This window comes from Nannospalax galili, unplaced genomic scaffold (assembly GCF_000622305.1).
Source record: "Nannospalax galili isolate Female #2095 unplaced genomic scaffold, S.galili_v1.0 scaffold772, whole genome shotgun sequence".
In the NCBI taxonomy this organism is placed as follows: Eukaryota; Metazoa; Chordata; class Mammalia; order Rodentia; family Spalacidae; genus Nannospalax; species Nannospalax galili.
In genome coordinates, this window is record NW_008332097.1 from 704501 (window position 1) to 715545 (window position 11045).

Here is an 11045-nt window from a genome sequence, read left to right on the forward strand (position 1 = left end):
TTTGTTATTATTTTATGTGTATGAGTGTTATGCCTGCATGTAGGTAAGTGCACCCGTGTCTCACAATGTCCACAGAAGACAGAAGAGGCTGTTGGATCCCCTGGAACTGGACTTACAGACAGCTGTTAGCTATCATGTGGGTATGGGATTCGAACCCGGGTCTTCTGCAAGAACAGCCAGTGTTCTTAACCGCTGAGCCATCTCTCCAGCCCCTGTTTCAGATTTTTAAAAACAAATTTGTTAGGGCCTGGGGAGATGGTTCAGCAGTTAAGAGGGATTATTGCTCTTGCAGAATACCCAGATTTGGTTCCTAGCACCTACATGGTGGCTCACAACTGCCTGTAACACCAGTTCCAGAGCTCCTTTTCTGATTGACCTCCATGGGCTTCTGCATGCATGGGGTACACACACACACACACACACACACACACACACACACAATAAACCTTTAAAAACATAGATTCAATGAAAGTCATCCTCCCCATCTTCCTATTTGTTTTTATTTAAATATTAAATATTAACACAAATGTGAAGTAGATATGACTTTTAGGAGTATGCTTTTGTGTAATGCACAATTTCATCTTAACTTTTGTTGGTCTAAAGGACTGTAGAACTGGGCCTCATGGATTATTTACACCTCTAATTGACTTGGCAAAGAGAGGTGTTGGTGTTAAATTGAACCTTTGTTCATTATTTTGTATACACTGTCGCTGAAGGAGAAGACTGATTTTGATCCTTCTGGGACAGAGGTTAATGGTATCAGGTTAGTCAGGTGACAGTCCAGGCAGACACTCTAGAACTAAGGAGAGCCAAAGTCAGTCTGTGCTCTGAACCAGGAAAGCACTTTAGTGGGTCAGACCTGCCAAGGAGGAGTGTAGGACAGGCCTTGGTGGGTAAAGAAAGAGAACTAGTGTGTGGGGATGAATTCAGGAGTTGGTTTCCTCTGATTCCAGTAGGGAATAATTGAGCTTGGAATTGGCTCTGGCCCTGTGGCTAACTCTGATCCCAAGGTGAGGTGAATTTGGTATAAAAGTTTTTTCCCCAACTTCTGCAGCCATCTTTTCCTCTTGCTTCCCTTGACTCCCATAAAGATTTAGCCTAACTCCAGTCCTTACAGTCTTCCTGTACGGGACATCTGCAGAGCTCTGACCTAATACTCTAAAAACAGGGCATAATAGGGGATTCTCTTTTCCCACATCCTCTAACATTTGTTGTCAGATTTCTTGAAGATAGCCATTCTGACTGAGGAGTGCAAATTATGGAAATCAGTATGGAGGTTCTTTAAAAAATTAAAAGTAGAGCTACAATGGTACCTCGCCATACCACTCCTCGGCGTATAGCTACCACAGAGACACTTGCACATCCGTGTTTAATTGCTGCTGTATTTTATGATAGCTAGGAAATGGAATCAGCCTATATGTCCATCAACAGATGAATGGATAATGAAGATGTGAGGCATCATATGCACAGTGTAATGTTGTTCAGCTGTGAAGAAAAATAAAGTCATGAGCTTTTCAGGAAAATGGATGGATCTTGAAAGAATAATATTAAGAGAGGTGACCCAACCCCAGATAAAAAACTGCGTGTTCTCCCTCATACACAGATCCTAGCCTATAATGTATATGCGTGTATATGTAAATGGGTGTAAGTGTGGGTAAAGACTAAAAATCTAGAAAAGAGACCAAGAGATTTAATATTAGGTGATGAGGAAGGATGGGGGGCTGGCAAATGGACAACTTGGACATGAAAAGGGAAAAGAATCTGGTGGGGAGATTTCAGGAAAGGAACAGGGGTGGGGGGGATGGGAGGGGTGGAGGGAGAAGCATAAAGCAGACTTTGAAAATATGATGGTATCTAACATATTACATGCTGACTTAAAAAGAAATTGTTTTGGGGTGGAACTTAAAAAAGGTTTCCCTTTTTTCCTCTGTTAAAAACTATATTGAATCATTCTATTGTAGTGTTAATATGTAAGTTGTGTTGCTATACATAAAGCATGGTTTTTTAAATTATTTATTTAATAACCACATACTTAAAGAAGCATTTCATTACAACAGCATTGATATATTCAATAACAATTTCCTAAGCTAAGATGCATGTCTTTCAAAATTGGCTGTAAATTTTTAGGTTTACAGTTGAATTATTATAGTTATACAATATTGTACTCAGTATAAACCCTATAAGACATAAAATTAAATGAGGTTTTAACCTTTAAAAAAGATCTCCATTTCATTATTAAAATACACAGTTTCATACAGAAAAATTCATTTTTACTGCAATTGACATTAAGATGTTTGCACATGCATTTCTAATCTCTATGTATCCGATTATTACTAGTCACAGTTGAAAATAAAAACATAATAAAAACATGATAAAAAAGGGGGGGCACAAATACCTCACCATCATTTCCCTGACCCAGAATGTCTGTTTCTGTGACTGTTGGAGCTCCAGGACCAGGAGCCCTCCCTTCATTGGAGATGTTGGTCCCTAACCACAGCTTGGACTTCTAGGGCTCTGTATATGTGAGCGCTTCTGATGCTGACCCCAGCCTGCCAAGGTTTCTGAATAATGTTTGCTTGCATTTTCTCCAGTGTTGCACTTGAACAGCTCAACTAAACAAATTTACCTCAGGTGACAGAACTATGGTTCTAAGGGTGTCTGTGGTCCATGGCCATGTCTCCTGGGTCTTTGTTCTGTTGTCATCGTGTGATCCCAGTGACTTGCATTAGTAGAGCCTTTCCCGTTCCCTAGTCCACTTTACTTTTCTTTTTCTTCTCTATCTCTGATCAAAGAAATAAAACATCTCTCTGTATAAATTTTACCCACATTTGATATGCTGCTCTGTAGCACATCTGCCTTATTAGGCATAAGTTGGGTTCAGTCTACCATCTATATTATAATAATTATTATAAATATTCTCACGTGAATGTGGTCCATTTTGCTAATTTTGTTTATTTCCACTGCTGTAGGCCAATGTTAAAGAAACGATATGGGAACACTCCCTTCCATGATTAGTGCAAAGTGTACCCATAGTGAGCAGAGCAGTAGCAGCTTGTAGCTGGAATTAATTCATAGCCACATTGTATACTATACCTCAGTGGTAGTGCAGCTGCATGTTTAATCAAACTGGGAGCTCCCAAACCATGTCAGCCCAGACACATCCCAGACCAGACCAGTGGAATCAGTTTAGTCCGTGTGAGTCTAGTGTTGTATGCCATCTCCTAGATAATTGTGATATGCAACAGTGTTGAATACACTGGCGTAGATCCTTGAATTTACTTGCTCACAGAAAGGATGAAAGCTAGATTGTGAAAAGCCACAGAAGTTACCAGCCAAGAAACCAAGAACATGTAGATATTTCTGATAGTTTTTTTTTTGGGGGGGGGGGCCTGCTAGCTAATGGATCTGATTTTGCTTCTCATAACTCCTCTTTCAGGAATGCTCAAATTCCTATGGTGATATTCAGTTATTAGATTTGGAAGATTTCCTTTTAAGATTCTGTATTAAACTTAATTCAGTATGACCAAATGCAGAGAACAACACCATTTATTTTTAGCTGTGTTCTATACTCTGGGAGCTTGTTGGATGTGAGTTCTTGCTAGCCTGCTTACTTTGATTATGTTGAAATAATAGTTGTATCTATCCAATATTTGTAGGCCAGAGATTTAGTCTTTTGTAGGTAGGAGGGAGGAAGAAGAGCTTAACAACTTGGTAAAAAAGTCTTTGAAACATCTCTGGCAACTTTATTTACAGTGAATATATTTTCTTACATATCTCTTCCATTACTGATTTATCCCACTGTGAGGTGAAATGGTCTCTACTATAGTTACTCCAGAGTGTGAAACATATGCAAGTCCCAATTCACTTGCTTTGAGGAGTTCCCCCCCCCCTTTTTAAAGACTCTTAATTTGGTAGTATGGTTTCCCTGTGGCCACATAGGTAAATGCTGGGTCTGGCTTCAGGATGTGGGCAGTGGCCACAGCTGGTGGTGAAGGGTCTCATTTCCAAGTTCTGAAGATTGGAAACAAGACACCAGACTGCCTTTGTTTCTGCAATTTAAATGTTCCTTTATTAGGTAATGATGTAATTTCTACTTTACAGTGGAATTTTAAGAATGTCTGTTACTATTATTATGTTTTGTGTTTGTGTACACACACAGGGGAGGTGGTATATGTCACTACATGTGTGTAGAAGTCAAAGGACAGTTTTGTATAGCTGGTCTTTCCTTCTACCTTTACACAGATTTCAGAGGTTTAACTCAGGTCACTTGGCTTGATCAGCAAGTGCCTTTACCCACTGAGCCATCAGGATAGTCATCAATTTTTTTTTGAAAGCCAAAATTTGACCTAGTAGAAGAGAGAAAATTCTGAGTTATTGGCTCAGTTTAACTTCAGATAGTTACTTATTCCTGCCTTTCTTTAAAACTCAGTAAAAGAATCATTACACAAGTTGGCTTTTTGTTAACTACGAAGTGAATATAATTAGCAAAGGAAAAAAATTACAGGCCTCTTAATTTCCCCAGGTACCAAGCTGAATTTGCCCTGATCTTATTAAGTCACTTTCCCTATGGAATTTATTGTTGTGGCTTGTGAAGGACTCTCCTCTATAATTTAATTCTGATTGATACTCAAACCCAAAGCTAAAAAGTCTCAACTTACTAGATTTCTTCTTCATGTCAGACATTTTTCCATATGTTCAAATAGAATTGTCTTTAAAAAAAAAAAATCCATTAGAGCAAACCAATGGCATCTTTTCTGTTTGTGCTTTGTGTACTTTTGGTCTGTTCATTAGCTGGTCACAGCATCCCCCTAACAAGTAGAGTGCATGTGTTTGTGATGCACCCTTGTGACTGCCCCTCATTTGGTGCCTCTCTCCCTCTCTTTAGTAGCCTAAACTAGTGGTTTACAAATAATTCATTTGAGAAAAAATGAACTGAGGCACTTAGAATTCCCTGCAGGCCCTCAGTGACACTGGTTCTGGTCCTTTCAAAAGCTATGTGGCCTTGGTAAAGTCACTGTTAATCTGCTGAAAAATGCCAGTTTCCCGAGAGAGCATTAATAACCTGCCAACGACACATCTACCTGTTGAACAATGAAGAGAGGAAGGCTGGCTGCCCAGTGGGATCTTGAAGAGCTTCTAGCATGCTCACCACTGGGCCCCACTCTGAAGTTTCTGATTTCATTCCAGAAAGAAGAATTAAAACAAGGAGAAATGATAGTGGCTTGGATGGCTGGGTATCAGTGGAGGGGACAAGTGTTGGCCATATGGGGGTGCAGCTTGAAGACAAGTCCAAAAAGAGTTGCTGATGGAGAGAATATGGGCTATTAACAAGAGTCCAGTTGGGGTCCAGAGTCCAAATGACAGCACCACTACTGAGCCCGAAAACACTGGGTGAAGGACAAAAAAAGCTACTTACATTTCAGAAGAGTGAGGAAGTCCCCACATGCCAGCATACATAGGTATGCTTGTAAATATTTCTTTAAAATTCTTTTAAGACGTGTTGGGCTGGTGACATGGCTCTGCACTGCTAAAAGCCTGACATGGTTGAAGGAGAGAACAGACTTCCACAAGTTGCCCTCTGATTTTCACATGTATGCTGTGGCATCTGTGCCCACATATATACATATAATAAATAAATAAATAAATAAAGAAGTAAATGTTTTTAAGTGTTGCATTTTATCCAGATTCCAGAATATCCATCCTCCTTTTTCTGACTGCTCTTAGAACATCAACAAACATAATTCTTAGTTTAGTATCTTTCTCGTCTTCTTTCTATAAACATTAGACATGTGGTACCTGTGCAGAGCCTTCCTATTTGAGACTGGGAACTCTACTGCCAGGACTCTTAGCTCCATAATCAAAGTTGATACAGTCTTTCATGTCATCATTGTGTCCTTCAGGCTCTTGAGATTTTCCAGACCAGAGGGACATTCTCCCCAGTGATGTTAAATGAAAGTATTTGCCGTGACATAAGTAGTACTCAAATGTTGCATGAATCTGTATCCAGAGAGTGACTGGGATGAGATCAAGATGAGATTTTTAGAAGCTGAATTTTTTAAATGCTGAGGTAGTTTCAATTTTTCACAGTGCCGTTTGTCTGCCACATACAGACCCGTTGCTTATTGGGTGACAACAGCCACAGGTATGGCAGCTGATACTCCAGGGGTGGAGAGGATACTAATTTGTGGGGTTAACATCTGGAGGTCCAAGCAGCAGGAGGATCTTTCTGCACTGGGTGATTTTTATTCATGGCTTTGGAAAGTACTGGTAGCTTTTGTTCCATCATCCTCTTGTCACTCTTGCACTAGGCCCATGGCAATCTCATACGTGTGTAGGTGTCATTGCTTTAATGTCACTGAGTGCTGTGCTGGGTCTTTGAAGCTTTGCAGCCCACCAGCTGTCATTCACACGTTCTAGTTGAATCTGCTGAGTGGAGGTTTCTGTCTCCTTTTCTAGCCACATCCTGACAAGCTAAAAGATGCCAGCTATGCCTGCTACTTGGATCTGTGCACATAACTCTCAGAACTTTAAAATGTCTTGTCTAACCAGTCTTGGTGTGTTGTTTAATCCTGCCCACGTGCTTGTGACAGACAAGCTATCCCAGAGTCACACCCAGTCTCAGGGTTACACTGGGCAGAGCGTTTCTTTGGTTTCTCTTTTTTTTCTAGCCTTGTTCAGTGGACTTACTGGGTAACTTTGCAAGCCAGGCAGCAGCACTACTTTCCATAAGTTGACAGATGCTGCGCTACATCTTTCCTTTTCCTTGGTAGTGTCAGTGGGGTAAAAAGCGACCATTCTTGTGCATAGACCATTTACGTTGCTGTATGTGTTGTACTGATGTTCCCATCAGAGTTTAAATTGGCAGGTAGGCTTTAGTTTCTTCACCAGTGGTTTTTTTTTTTTTTATGATTGAAGGGTTGTTTTAAAAAATTAATGGGGATTATTTTTTCTGTTGCAAAATCACAATGGAGGTAAGAAGCAGGTGTCAGTTAAATGCTTGTGACTCAGCCTGAGAATAATAAGACATCAAAGTGATGTTCTTTGGGTATTTCTGCTGCCTTTATTCAGATGTGGTCGAGTTAGCTAGAACCAATTATGTGTCTACCTGTCTTGTATTATAAAATGCATAAGTACCTCTAAAAAAAGAAACAATGACTGAGCTTTTGTGGTTGCTTATGAATTTTTTCCCAGGGCTTTTAAAGAGCTCGCTGGCTCATTCAGAGCTGAAATTCAGTCATGTCTTCGTGTGAACACATGGCTTCTAAAGTCAGCGGAGGTAACTGTCCCACAAGCATTTCTTGCAACTTGCTCAGCAGTCCTCGTTTCCATGTGTGAAGTGATGAAAACTTTCTAACTTGGGCTGGCACTGTACAACAGGCTCTCCTGTGAACTTGTAAATTGTGTTCATATATATATTGGGGCCTAGAGAGATACCTCAGTGGTTAAGAGCACTGACTATCCTTGCAGTGATCTAGGTTGGAATCCCAGCACCCACATGGAGGCTAGAAACCAACCATAGCTCCATTTCCAGGAGATCCGATGCCCTCTTCTGTCTTCCGTGGGCATTGCATGATATGGGTACACTTGCATACATACATACAGACACACAGTACATACATACACATAAAATAAAAAGAAAAGGCAAAAAAATTTTCAATATATATATATTTTTTAAAAGATAAGATCAGGAAATTCTAATAGTCCCCCTTCTGAAGAGGTAACCCTAAAATCTTTTAAGGATTAGATAAAAGCTCCCAAATATTTTCAACATTTTTGGCCTTTGGAACAGAGTATGTTGCTAAGGGGCCCAAGGACATTGTGAGTTTTAGCCAAGAAACTGACTACTTTTCTTTGGGGTCTTTTTACCCTAACTGCCTAGCGACTTCCTACCTCCTATACTTCTTATGATAGACAGTGGGATTTTTTAATGTTGGGAATTTTTTCTCAGTGCCTTCCACTTAAAATTCGTAGTACTACTTTTAGAGCTTGCTGCAGTTCAGCATGACTTTAGGAAGTGTAAAGCCATTATTTCTTCCTGTTTTAGACAAATGATACACTTGTTTATTTTTAGATTGGTTTCCACAAATGCACTTAAAGAAAAAAATTGTTTACTGTATACGGTAAAAGCAGGGCCTATGGGAAAATATTTTAGTGGCTACCAGGATAGGGCAAGATTATTAATTCTAGGAATTTTAGTATACCTTATATCAAAGTAGAAAATTTAGTAAGCATTTAGTTCATGTAAAGGACTTCACTGTAGTGTGATTTATGTCACTTCCCTATATTAAAGCAACATACCCCATTCATACTTACAAGTACCTTTATGCAAGTTCTACCTTTGTGCCTGAGTTAGAGACATCTGTGACATCTTGTGATATACATAGTGTGTGTGCATTACTCAAGTGAGTAATGGTATAGACATACCATCTTTTATATATTAGACACATTCAAAGCTTTTGTAGATGATACTTCATAGAAGAATGATAAAGGAGTGTTTTGATGTGTAAGCTAAATCTAACAAGGCTATTAGGGTCAGGAAGGCTCTTGATTGGAAAAACTGTATGGCAATGCAGTAGACCTAGGAGAAGAGGAATTGAATTTAAGGAAGAGATGAAGTCAAGCTGGGTTGTTGAACAAGTGGGTGAATGAATACATTCACTGGTGTTCTAGAGATGAGATGGTCTTCCTCAGCTTCCTAGTTGTGTTCTAACTCTGGTGTTCTCTGACCATGAAGAATCAGGTAACCGTGTCTTATTATGTCCAAATGGCACGTAGACTGTGATTGGTGTAACCTGGGCCATACACCCACCTTTGAGTGAAATGGGGGCATAGTAAGGTCATGAGAGTGTTCCCCAACACCTCCTGAGGGTGGCCTTCCAAAGGAAAGTGAAAGACTTTCCAGGACAAGCAGACACTGAGCTGGAGGCAGCAGCAGACATCTATAGCACAGAGCCTGAGTTGTGCTCAGTCCAGGGATGATATATTAACTTAATTGAAATTTCATTTCCTCTGACTGCAATATTCAAGGTCTGGAGATTGGGATATAGTGCTGAAGAGTTTCTGTTTAACTTCCACACTTGGGCAGGTGTTTCGTTTCTTTAGTGCCGTATTTCAAATTATAATAAAAGAGCCCAAGCTGCCAAATGCGGAGCTCATTGTTCCAGAATTAGTACCTGCCTTTTGTCCTCTGCCTGTGACCAGCTGCTACACTCCCAATCAGACATTTGAAATGACCCCCTGTCTTCAGTAGTGCAGAACACAGGGCTTCAAACTTCCGTTGTAGCTGCAGGAGGCGCCTCTGTATTTATAGAGAGAATGCAAATATCTAAATTGTTCCTCTAAAGATGCTTTGATACAGAAACCGGGTGTTGAGGCAGGAGAGAAAGAAAAAAGATACCTGTGTGTATATGTGTATGTATGTGTGCATATATACATATATAGTTTTAATAATTGTTTTTCCAAAGAACAAAATAAAAGTACAGTATGCCTTTGAAAAGGACAGTGGACAATATTTGTATTCCTACTAAGTAGCATCTAACTTCAATCACATCCAAGATCTGCTCCTAAAGCCTCCAGCTAGTTTCCCAATTTATACTCTTTTATTAGCTTCTGACTGTTGCAAGCATGTCTGTTTATTTAATGACCTCAATCTAGGTCAAGAAGCTTGAGCAACTAATATGATCTCTTTAAAGACTGAACTTGGAAACCATTGAGTAAAAGGTAGTAAGACTCAGCTGAAAATGTTCCGGAGGTAATATAATAGATACTCTGAGTCCCACTGCAGCCTTACTTCTAATTGCAATCAACTTGATTCTGCAGAAACATAATACTTCTATAACCGTGTTATGAGGCAACCAAAAGATTTCATATTTTGCTCTTTTCCCTCCTCCCTGCTATCCACCCCTGCAGTTCTGTTGCATAACCCTATACAGATGACAATTCTGTGGAAAACATATTTATTTAATATTAACTTACAAAGTTGTATGGGAAAATTCATTATTTTCCTGTCTACATCGATTCACATTAGGCATAAGCTTGATTAGCTCTTATCCTCAAATTTAAAATGTTAGTGCCTCCACTACTACCTTTGACACTTTTGTTTTACCTATATAAGTATTCTGAAAGACACATTTCTGGGGCTGAAGAAATGGCTCAGCAGTTAAGAACACTGGTTTTTCTTGCAGAAGACCCAGGTTTGAATCCCAGCACCCACATGACAGCTAACAACTGTCCATAACTCCATTTCCAGAGGATCCAACAGCCTCTTCTGTCCTCCGTGGGCATTGCATGACATGGGTGCACTTACCTACACACAGGCAATACATGCATACACATAAATAATAAATGAAATATTTTTTTAAAGAGATGCTACTGTTCCTCATCTAGCAGCAATCAGTTGTCAATATTCCTTTAGATAAGATTGGGGTCTGCTGTTCATTTTCCCAGTTCTATGACCCTCCTAAAACAAAGACTTCTAGATAGGCTAACTAGATTCACCAGAAAGGCAAGTAGTGGGGAATGGCTGGGGATGCCGACAACACAGCAGACAGTAGCAGGGATAGCACAGTATAAGGGGTCTAGTGGGGGGAAGGAGGCTATGGGAGGGTGCCATCTGGGAAGTGGGTGTATAGCTGAATAAGATGGTTTGGGATGGTCTGTGTGATACACACACACACACACACAAAAAAATCTTTTAAATATATTATATTTGAGGAGGAAGCATGGAAATTTACATCATGCTAATTAGTAGAGGTGATAAACATTACCATTGGAATCTACCTGATGACTTTATAGACATACACAGGTGCCAAGGAGCCTAGTGCAACCGATTATGACTAGTAATAATCAGATGCATACAGATTAGACATGCATGCGCCAACATCTCAGTGTTAGATAAAGGTTAAAAACTCATTCAATTCTATGTTTTACAGGGTTCAATATTGTATAACTGTATTAATTCAACTGTGAACCTAGAGACTTGCACCCACTTTGTGAAAGAGATGTACTCCTGCTCTGGAGTGTGTTACCGAATATGTTAAAGCTAT

The 11045-nt window shown here is 39.7% G+C and overlaps 1 protein-coding gene across 3 annotated transcripts in view; it reads left to right on the forward strand.

The window, feature by feature from the left end:
- Nucleotides 1–11045, forward strand: part of Atp8a1 (ATPase phospholipid transporting 8A1) — a 255642-nt gene that overhangs the window by 12246 nt on the left and 232351 nt on the right. The window lies entirely within an intron of this gene.